The 12,128-nt window shown below is 31.2% G+C and overlaps 1 protein-coding gene and 1 long non-coding RNA gene across 2 annotated transcripts in view; one reads left to right on the forward strand and one right to left on the reverse strand.

The window, feature by feature from the left end:
• LOC146999408 (uncharacterized) overlaps positions 1 to 12,128 on the forward strand; it is a 67,147-nt gene that overhangs the window by 26,495 nt on the left and 28,524 nt on the right. The window lies entirely within an intron of this gene.
• LOC118194091 (putative cationic amino acid transporter) overlaps positions 9,044 to 12,128 on the reverse strand; it is a 415,734-nt gene continuing 412,649 nt past the window's right edge. The window contains exon 7 of the transcript XR_015043044.1: positions 9,044 to 9,435. The gene's annotated coding sequence lies outside the window, so the exon portion shown is untranslated. The remainder of the gene's footprint in view (positions 9,436 to 12,128) is intronic.

The raw sequence follows: 12,128 nt of genomic DNA on the forward strand, positions 1-12,128 counted from the left end.
AGGGCACAGAAAGTTCTAAATTTAACATTGGAGACGAAGTATTTTTAAAGGCTTTACAACTACCTCATGCCTTACAACCAAAATACACTGGTCCTTTCAAAATCGTAAAAATTTTTCGAAATGAAAACTATTTAATTCAAAATATCACTGACAACAAAACTCAAAAAGTTCATTGTAGCAAATTGTTTAAAAGAGTTCCTCTGAGGTCAAATTTAACTAATTAATAGCATTGTTTTCATCGAGTTTGTTTTTTCTTGGTCACTAAGTAAAAAAAAAAAAGAATTAAAGAAAGAAAGAAAAAATTCACACGTGTTTAGTGTTTAATTATGAATGTAGTTCCAATTAATTTTTTTTGGAGTTTCTTGGTTAGTATGGGTGTAAGTTGGCAACCTTCATTTATACGTTTGGTCAGTTGCAGGCTGATCCGGGTTGACTAAGGTCATAAAATTAAAAAAAAAAAAAAAAAAAAAAAAAAAAATTCTAGAACACTTGGTGGTTATTACAAGTATTCAGCTAGTAATGAAAATGTGCTATTTTAACAATTTGCGAAATTAGAATTACTAAGTTGTAAAAGAAAATTGTAGAGTCATTCTTACACATTTACAAAAATTATTAGAAAAAATTGATGCTATTTAAAAAAGTTGATAAAATGATATGATTTGAAAATTGTTACGTAAGAGATATAGTAATCAAGAATTGTTAACAACAGTGAAAGATTGTATGAAATATGAGATGTATTCAGTTACAAATGTGTTCTTTTTGTTAATATGTTTCACAAACAATAATCAATCAACAAATGGACTGTATTCCTTTACTTTTATCTCGTTACACTAATTATAAATAAAATGTCAGCGATGCGAAATAATTGATACAAAATAAGCGAGCCATTCTACATGGCTTTCACAAACACAATTCTATCAATCAATTATCTTGTTGCCACACATAAAGCTCAAAACTAAAGGAAGAAAAACAAAAGAAATTTACGCTGTTTGTAACAATAAAATGAAGCAAACGATACTCACATAAACAAAATGTGTCTACAGATTGTAGTGAAAACTATGCTACTGTATGTGAATCATGTATTGTATGTATTAGTTCTTAGTTTTAATTTTTAACTTGACTCACATGTATAGCAGCTTATCCGCAAATTCTTTATATTCATGTCAAACAATGAGATTTTGATAATTTAATATTGATCATAATTTGGATTATGCCAAACAGATATATTTGATTGAATTAACATGTGCTAATTTCAAATGGACAACAGATCCTAAAAATCTGATTTAGGTGGTTGCAAATACATCAAGTCTCATCTGCAAATTAGTGTTGTGCTTCATTAAAATATAGTGATATGATTTTGTGAACTGTGCTACGTTTCTTCTTCTTTGGCCGGAGGGAATGTGCAGGCAAGCCTCCACATTTATTCCACATCAAGGCTGTTCGCTGCGACCGCTCAATGACAGAGCGACCACTACGGTCAGCGCTAAATTCCCAAACGCGCACGGAGGTCACGTGACATCCGAACTACTTGTAAGATGCAAGGAGGGTAAGATGATGTCACATCAAAGATACGCCTCTTACGCTCAGTAAATTTCTGCGCATAAATTGAAACATGCTTGTGCAATATGAATTTTGGAAGCAGAAAAAATTTTTCTGAAAATACTACAGATGCTAACTAAATACATACCAAATATTAACATTTTAACATGTATAGCTTTCCAATATACTCTTGTGTTTATTTTAAATCACTGAGAAACATATGAGATTTCAGTTTTAAATTCATTCTGTTAATATTTCCAATACATTTCATCTAATAATTAGTGTTTTGTGCTTTAATTTCATCATTGTACGAGTATTAGAAAAAAAATAATATATGTTTCTCTATATATTATTCAAATGAATAATTAATTAATTTAAAATTACGAACATTTTGTAAAAAATGTGAAAACTTGTATTATTTTATTGTATATCTGAAAGGAATCTGGTTTAAATATAAATTATTTACATAATCTTTGGATGGAAAAACTATCATGTAATATGTTTAAACAAAAGATCTACTGGAAGATTTTTTTTTAGTTTTTTCATGTTCAGAATTTTTAATGTGTATATAAGTTTGTTCAGAATAATTTTGAAAAATATATTGCACCCACACTAAATTTAAATAACAAATTTTTATCCTGTGAAATACACTCAAATTTTAATATGGATGAGCCCTTGTGAAGCTGTTAAGGTATTTTCATAGAAAGCTAATATCAATTTAAGGCTTAAAAATGACTTCAAAGATGGATTCCAGGCTTTTCTAGTGTAGATACGAGCCAGTTTCCCCCAGAAAGTCCTTCACGAAGACATCTTTCGTTTTAGGGTTATAGCCCTTATGTGCTATAATCAAATAAGTTAAACCAAGCTTTCGTAAGGATGTGATATTCTTTCTTCCTTATTATTATGGATCCTGTTTTTTAAAGTTGTCAAGATTTTTGATGAATCGCCAATGTAAACTATTCTGAAACATCTGGCAGCCCCAACAATGATGATTTACAGTTTGCTTATAATGAGAAGAGCTTCGAGGAGACCATGTGATCATATTTCTTCCCATGCAAATGTTAATAATTCATAATCACTCAGAATTCTCTCATCACAAGAAGTGCTGTCAGTATTCTATATGTTAATGAATTTTATTTATATTTTAATCTTAAAATTCTTAATTTACTGAGAAGTGAGGAAGATGCTTTCTATATCTTTCTTTCAAGAAATGCACATATTTTACATCACATTCGAATATGCAAAAATGGACATTCAATAAAATTTAACATCAGTGAAAGCATTTAAAGGTGCAGCTTGAAAATTTGCTAATGAAAGAAAAGTATATGTTTTAACAGCTGGTTTAGTGGTTTCAGAATACTGTTTGTAACAGCATAAAATGAAAGAAAGACTAGAAAAATCTGACTATTCACTGAAACATTTTTACGAGAGAGATGTATTTTCTGCATATGATCCGCCAACCAAATATGTGAATAGGTGACCCTGAAAAAATTTTGAACATAGCAGAAAATCTTTTCATACAGCAAAAAACCAAAACTTGCATGATTCTTCCATAAATGACAAGTTATGTCAAAAAAACTGAAATATTCTTTCTCGCTCAGTTTCTAAATAGAGAGCCATCCACACTCATGCCAAAAGTTGTCGACCATCTACAAGACGGAGTGATAATTTATTCAAACTTCTGGTGAGAATATAAAAGACAAGAACTGGTAAATACCAGCTTACAGATATTTTTCTGCGGACAATAAATTTCATTTTCTTGATCTAACAACAGCTGCTCATATATAAAATATAGAAAGACTGTGGAGCTTCACTAAGTGTTGGAATAAAAATTGAAGAGGCACGTTTCACTATCATCATGAATCTTACTATGCAGAGTTAATATAGCAAAAATCTTTGAGACCTTGGAATGCTTCTTATGCCATATTAAAAGCAATTGAGGAAGCAAGGCAGTAACAAAGTGTACATGAGACATGAAGTTGGCAATAATTCTGATGCCAGCTTGATGTTTAAAAAAAATGGAAGCTGCAATACTAAAGAAGTATCGTAACATTTTTAAAACTAAGGTTCTGTTTATATTTCAGTTAATTTCGTTGCCATATCAGTATGTTTTGATTTTGATGTCCTCCAATTATGAATGTCTTTTAAAAGTATAGAAATGTGTCATTACTCAGTATTACGTATGTTTTAGTTAATTTCATAAAACTCTACATTACACATGGACTTGAAAATTTACTGATGTCTCCTCACAGGAAATTTCTAAATCTATAAATGTTTGAGCAGAAAGAGGCTGTGTTGAAGTATGTAAAGGATATTTAACTGGTTGATAAGGGAGTTATTTTAATAAATTAAACCAAGCTTTCGTAAGGATGTGATATTCTTTCTTCCTTATTATTATGGATCCTGTTTTTTAAAGTTGTCAAGATTTTTGATGAATCGCCAGTGTAAACTATTCTGAAACATCTGGCAGCCCCAATCTGACAGCCACATTTTAACACATAACATCACTATTGAACACATAATTTATCTATTTCTGTATAATATTTGGCACTGTTCCTTTATCAGGACCTAATTCAGAAATGTATATATGGATGTATGTGTTCATATATGTAAGTACGAATGTATGTGTATACACATACGCATATATGTGTACATGCATGCATTTGTTAATCTGGTCCCGACAATAGAACAGTACCTAATATTTTGCCAATTGATTTTTTTCGTACACCTCCAGCCATAAGCCATGAGAATATATTGATGAAGCAACGCACCATGTCGCCAAGAAGCATTTACTTGGCAATCCATGATGTCACCAAAAATATTTATTGTTTAACCCAGGCATATGTATAGCATTCTCCCAGATGGTTTTTCAGTAGCATGACTGCAGATTGTGATCCCTCCAATGGGAATTTTAATGTTTTAGCCTAGTGGTGGACAGCATAGTGCAGTTTTGATTGTTTTCGGCAAAATCTCATATTTAGCATTCTGCATGCATAGACTGTAATGTGGCTTGCTTTAAAGACATTATGCACCTCTTTCTTCTTTTTGTTTTTAGAATTTTAATAGCAAGTTTATAATATTCTCAGATGTTTCCTTACCTGAAAACAGATGACTGTGTATATGATGAGAACAAAAGCACATTACCTTGAACGTATATGTGTGTTATATAGAAAAAAGAGAATATAGAAAAACAAGTGGCAGTGGATGAATCGTTGCAATAGATATAATGTTTCTTTCCAATGATGCAAATTAGTTATTACAGTTAAAGGCCTAATGACCTTACATGGTATGGATGTCTAGGAATACGAAACGATCAATAACACGTATTACAGATAATGAGTAATTTCCTGCAATGGAAATGGTTCACAATAGACAATTGTTAAAACTGAGGAGTGTTGTTAGTTCAACACAGTTTCAAATCCCAGTAAATGGATTTATTGTATAAGAGTTTTGTAGTTTTTTCCATGTGTAACATGGAAGCGAGGAACTTATAAAAAGTATTCCACAAAGGCATTCTTCCTCTTAGGCAAATAGCTGTTCAGTCCTTTGTTATAATCTAAATAATGCAGTGTTAATTTGTAAGTATAATTATGATCCATACAGAACTATATTCAATAATTTAAAAACTTAAAATTGTAATTTTAGAAAAAAGAATAGCTTGTTTATAGACTGTACCAATTGCGTTACTAGCAAAGTGCTGAATAATTTCTTTAAAACACAAGGTATCATATTTCCCTTCAGAGTTTATACTCTATAAACACTAATATAATAGTAATATTAAATACAGCAAAAGTTACTTAGCAGTACATAACAAATCTTTCCAAGTTTACTCTATGTTATGAACTATCAAACAGAAGTATTTATAGAGAAGATAGTTTATGCACAGTGCAACAAATTTTGAAGAGACTGATTGCCTGTATGATGCAAACTGTTTTGTTATATTATTTGATACAGGCTAGCCAAAACTAGATCACAAAAGGAGATCTGTTTGGCATGTACAAAATTTGAAGAAATTTTTTATATACCACAAGGCACGTTTTTGCAGAATTTGTGATAGTTTACTATAAATTTTTAAAACTCTAATCCGACCTTGGCACCAAATTAGCACCATTGCTGTAGAAGTACATGCCGGCCATCTTTCAAAGTATATGCCAGTTACCTCATTGTGGTTGCGATGCATGTGTTTTGAATGACAAATTAAAATTTTATTTGAGGGCATTAGAATTTTTAGGTATAGGAACTGAAACATGTAATGTGATTCTATTTCTGTTAGTCAAATCTTGTTCCGCAGAGGAATTATTATGGGTCTGACAAAGGAAATCAGCTGGAGGAACACTAAAATCGCCTTGGTGATTCAATGAAATTTACTCAAAAGCAGGTTGAAACAGAGCAACGAGTTTCAGTTTCAGTTACGGGCTTTAATTTTAAGAATTAAAAAAAGCATCCAAGGAAATTAAATAGTTCAATAATATAATAGTTATCCTTCATTCAATCTTTTGAAGTCAAACCTCTAAACACACGTTAAAATTTAGCTCATAACTTTCGAAAGATTACTTTTATTAACGTTCAATTAAACGTATTTCAAAGGACATCCCGATGATAATTTAAATAAATGGATTCATTAAGAGAAGTACGCGAATTTTGTAATTTGAATTACTTCATTTGAGAACGTCATTAAAGTTTCGAAACTGAAGTAACATTGACATTTCATCAACTAGCTGCTGGATTTCAAACATTGAATTTTATATGTTTAAATTGTACAGAACTTTAGAGTTCGGAGATGATGCGGAGGATGTAAAACTTATTAAACGAGCAATTTTCATGTTCACAGGAAATAAATTAAATTGTTATCTTATTAGGCTTAAGATTTGGGACTGAGGTGTGTACATTTTGACCTTCGGTTAGGGAGAGATTCAAGAACTGACCTTAATCTTGAGATCGCTAAATAAATGAAGGATGGAAATAGCTGAATACTTCAATAAATTCAGAATTCTTTAGTGAAAAACTATGCAGTGGATAAAATTAAAAACCTAACAAACTGTACCAAAAGATTTAATCCTTCTTTTGCAGTTTTATGCACTTTTGTATTAATTACATTGTCATATAAGCGAATTTACAGGGATTTAAAAAGTCTTTGGAGATTTTAACTGCGAAAACTATATACCGAAATAAATTAGAAGTTACTTTAATGGTTTGAAGGAATTAGTGCTATGTTATGAAAGCATGATAAAATCCCAAAATGTTTGCGGTTTGAAAAAAACAAGATTTGTTGTTATTGGGTAAAAAAGGCTACATCAGAATGCTGTTGAAATTCTTAAACTAAATTGAAAGATAAAATTATTAATAGTAATGATTACAAAACTGTTCCTGAATTCTTTAAATCAATGCCTATATTCATGATCGATGATAGGAAAGTTCACTTAAGTATTGGAAGCTAGAAAATCCGCCGAAGAATTGGAAACTAAAAAGATGAAGCTAGAAAATTTTAATTGGAGAAAGAACACGAACTAAAAACCACAAGACTTAAGAGCTTTGTCTAATTCTAACCTTTCGGGAAACACATTGTTAGAAAATTTGATTAAAAGCGTAAAAACCTTAATGATATTCGTGATTAAAAGCGTAAAATCCTTAATGATATCCGTTCCGATTCGTCCGGAATCTTGTCAGCACTTGATTTCTCTTCGGTAGAATGAATGCGATCTATTGGTGACGCCAACTAACGGAATGCCTAGAGGGCGCTAACTCTCAGCCTGTAAGGCGTCAAATGTTCAGTTTCTGGGAGAGAGACCTAAAGAGAGGTCAGAAGAGAGAACGTTACATGGAAGCCGTTGGTGAAACTAAATTACCCTGTAATAATTAGTACACATATTTTAGTGGTATAATGTGTAAGTTTGTAAATGTAATAAACATTTAAAAATATGAAGAAGTATGGGTAATTTCTTTCGCGAGAATAGGAGAAGACTAAAGGACATTACAGCGAGTGTTTAAAATTAAAGATATTCCAGAAGAGTGCACAGCCGAAATTTTGATAAATCTGTTGAGTGAAAATGAAATAAAGGCTTCGATTTATGATGATGTCAAAATTTTCGAAATATTAAAAATAATATCAGCCAACTGTTCAGACATATTTGGATATGTATCGAAAGGCTATATGTCAGTTGGGGAAAAACGCGCAATTTGCAGCGCAGTTAATGACACAGAGGAAATATTATTGCACGTTAAAAATGCGAGTGATTTAAATGCAGTTCATGAACTAATCGTATCCGATAAATTGATGCAAACTCTCGATTATGAGACAGTGGAATATAGTAAGTGTAAAACAAAGTTATAGTTGGTTTAAACCTGCGGAAAACGGAAAGGAATGCGACACGTTCTTTGCTTGCAAAAGAAAATAATTAAATGAGACTGGTAACTATTCTCAGATAACGCCAAGTATTGAATCTAAAAGTACTCGCTATGTACACCTTCCACTTCGAAAACTGGATGGTTTATCTCAAACTAATAAAGTTAAAAAACATCGTTATATATGAGGATCTTTCCAACATATAACTAAAAATTGTCAGAAAAAATTTAATACAAAAATAAAAGTAAAACTGATTTCGTATGTAGAGAATTGTGTTGTAGTTCAGATTTACCAGAATACATCGACGAGAAACAAACGGAAATTCAGCTTTTCAATATGGGAAAATGCTGACTGAAAATAAAGAAATTGATGCTATTATTGATTCACCTACACAGATTTCGATTTTTAAAAAAACTTTTAATAACCAAATGCCAGATAAGTAGACATAATGATAGATTGTGATTGCTGAGCCTTTTCTTCTCACAATGTGATTGGACCTTCTTCCCGACCACAGTCTTAGTGGGGGGGGGAGGTGTAGTGCCTGGTCCTCATAAATATTAATCCTAAGATTAAGTAGCGCCTTCTAGGGGAAGAAAAGTTAATTGGAGATTGGCCTTCGGTGGGACAGTTCGGATGTTCAGTAGAGCGCATTGTATAATCAGCAATTCTGTTCGTGTTGATATAGTTTTTTTGTGGGAGTGGTGCAAAATGCATATAACCTATTTAGCATATTATTAATAAATGAAAAGATTAATTGGGGTGTCAGTAACTATGTACAAGACACGGCACTGGCCACAACCGGATTTTACAGTCATACAAGCGAATTCACCGGAATTAAAATGATTTTGGACATTTTGTGTAATAAAATATATATCAGTTATTCAAATTATACTAACTATTTCTTATTTAAAAGATCAGTGTACATCAGATATGGTATAAACGTATGCTTGCGCATTTCAAATACCATACATTTGATTTTATGCCATTTAAGGTTCGAAGTCTTAAACTTTCTGGTTATAATTAGAGTAGATTTTATAGAAATTGTTTATTCAAATAATATATTGCATGAATGGTGCCGTTAATTTTACCTTAACTTTCCGCTTGTTAAATAATTGGAAAAAAAAAAAAAAAAAAAAAGGTTACAATTCAAGCATAATAAGAAAAATTCACTTTTTTTTATTTACAAGAAATAAAACTGATCTCCTTAACAGAAATACATACAAAATGCAAACACATATACTTGAAGACACATTTCTTATCCATATAGTACAGTAAACTTAAACAAGTTGATAAACATATAGGCAGATAAGAGCTTTCAAAGCAGACTTTTAAACTCGAGTTTAATATGCAGATGTCAACTGTAGAAATTATAACTTTGTATCCTTATTGTCAGCGGATTACTTGAACGTAGGAGCAGAAACTGATCTTTCCAATTTTTAGTTATGACATGACAGTGATGTTTTCCATTCTTGGGCACGTATAAAAGCCTTTAAAATCCAGAATGTTCATTTAGATTTTAAAGAATGAAACCTTTCATTTTTCTCATGAAATTTCTAAAAAGAAATATGTATTAATACATATGTCTATGTATTAATAAATTTGACAAGTAAATTTCATGGCTGAAATGCATTTATAAATTTTTTCTGTGTGTCTGTCTTTATATTTAAAAAACATTTGAAATTGCAGAGAACTTTAATTCCAGTTTTCTTAGTTTTTTCATATTTTTCATTGCTCTAAATTACCAGAACTATTGTAACTAAAAAGATAATTGATGAAATGATTTCAATTTTTTTAATTATTTCTAGTTATACAGATTATTTTGGAATTGTTTATTAAATTATTTATGTAAAAATTCTGAAAGACTGTCTAATTTGAAAAAGCGCGCTCAGTCAAATAATCAATCAAAAGGGCATTTAAAAATAATTAAATCTAAGACGATTATTAATTAGTTTTTAACGAGCAATCTGAAAAAGTATTAAAATTAGATAGTTAAACCAGTTTTAAAATTTTTTACTTTTACGTTAAATTGTTTAAAGTTAATGAAAAATTAATTAAAATTAATGTAAAACTAAAAATTATTTCTCAGTACAATTTATTACTGTTTCTATGTTCGAATAAAAAGTTGTCGCATGAAGTGAGAATAGTTAGTTATTCCCCCCCCCCATATACCTAAATTTTGTGATAAAATGCGTGGCATTTCAAAACCTGCTTGTTGTAGTGCAGTTTTATTAAATTTAGCGCCGCATATTCTGACTTATTCATCACACAACTTTTGAATATTACGAACGTTTTTTAAAATTTTTACTTGCCTAGAGTGCAAAGTTTTGTTTATCTACGTTCTTCTCCATTCATAACTGGATATTATCAAACTTTTACGTCACTGCGTATTTAAAATGATTCAGTCTTTTAAAATATACATTTAATTCTACAAAACTTTATCCGTGGAAGACATTCTACATTAAATCGGGAATACGATAGTGTAATTGAAAACATTTTTTTGAATCTACAAAGATTATATACACATACATAAATACAGGGCCGGTTTAGGTGCCCGCGACACTTGCAGTTACAGGGCCCCGGAGCTTGAGAGATGAACTCATAAGATGTTTCTGTATTGGGTAATGTTTCGTATATTTACTACAAATTTTCACAATAATCACAAATTATATTGCGAGGTAAAGGGAGAAATTAAAGACGAATGACAATGGATTGAAAGTGCTATGTAACAAACATAAGGAAAAATTAAAAAAATAAATGTATTTTCTCACTGAAACAAAACGCCTTTAATTTAAATTTCCGAAATTAAAATTGTTAATCACAAAGGCCATGATAAGATGGCTCTTTGGCTGTTCCCTGATGGATAAACATTCAGTCAGAACAGCTGTTTTTCCTTTTGGATTGAATATGCTAGCATTTAATAGCCCACTCTGATAAAGAGAATTTGGAACTACTGGCAGTGGCGTAAATAGAGGTAACGAAAAGTATGTCGACGTCTGGAGACTGGAAGCCTGAAGAGGTCCTTAGGTATCTTAGCTCGTTACTGAATGAAGAACCCATTGTGAAAAGGGGCAAACCATTTCTACTGTTATGAGGAAACATGTGGATGTTGACCAGGGTGTGTTAAAATGCTGGGATATAACTGATCTCACATAAGTGCTTTATTTTACTAGAAGTGGTTAGAAATGTGAAGGAATTCCCTTCGAAACCAAGGAATTTTGTGTTCTAAGTCAGGGCCATCATCGAATGAGTAAGTGAAAGCGTTACCTTCGAAATCAAGGAATTCTGTGTTCTAAATCAGTGAAATCATCAACTAACAAAGTAAGTCACAATATTATAACTTCGCGAATTTTGTACTTAAACATTATGGAGTATTAATTTAGAAGTCAAACAACAAAAATCAGCGTTATATTTTAAAATTTTCGCAGGACTAGTTTCGATAGTTTTACCGAACCATCATCCTCAGCTGCAATTTACAGGATTTTTAACCAGTGTGGCTTAATTTACATTGGTCAAACTAAGAGAGCCTTAAAATTTCGCGTTAAGGCACATGAGGCATATGTTAGACAAAAAGGAAACATAGAAGTCTTCTGTTGCCCAACATTATTCGTCCGAAAATCACACTTTCAATTTTTCTGCTGCCAAAATTATTCAAAAAACATCTTCAGTTGGTGAACTGGATTTTCTAGAGGCAATTCACATTCAAAAAAATCTTTTTGTTCTAGTTAACGACCCTAATTCCAATCCATCTTTGCCTTCAGCCTTTAAAGAAATTATGTTTTAGTTCTGGTTTCATCAACAGATGGCGCCAATGGCTTATCTCCTGTCCTGACTTTCTTATCTTATCTCGTTCAATTGCGCTTTTGCAGCTGAGGATGATGTTCTGCAAAACCATCGAAACTAATCCTGTGAAAATTTGAAAATATAACTCTGATTTTTGTTGTTTGACTTATAAATTAATATTTGTTCGTAATTATTATAGAGTATAATGAATGTGTCATTAGTTTGAAATTTTGTTCGATGAAAAAGGCTGAAGGAAAAGTTATGTTTTGTTAATTACACAACTCATTCCACTTACTATGCAAAAGTTGTTTTTATAAAATTATATGTCCTTTTGGATAAAATTTTTAATTGGATGCATCTTTTCAAATTTTGTGACCTTCTTTTCAAATTTTGTGACGAAGCTATTCATCGAGTTGAAAATTGGTATTCAGTCTGCTTTGAAGTTTGTTAGTTCTAAAAAGATTAA

The sequence above is a fragment of the Stegodyphus dumicola genome, chromosome 1 (genome assembly GCF_044657685.1).
Source record: "Stegodyphus dumicola isolate Sdum_Otavi_A_Nest chromosome 1, ASM4465768v1".
Lineage (NCBI taxonomy): Eukaryota > Metazoa > Arthropoda > Arachnida > Araneae > Eresidae > Stegodyphus > Stegodyphus dumicola.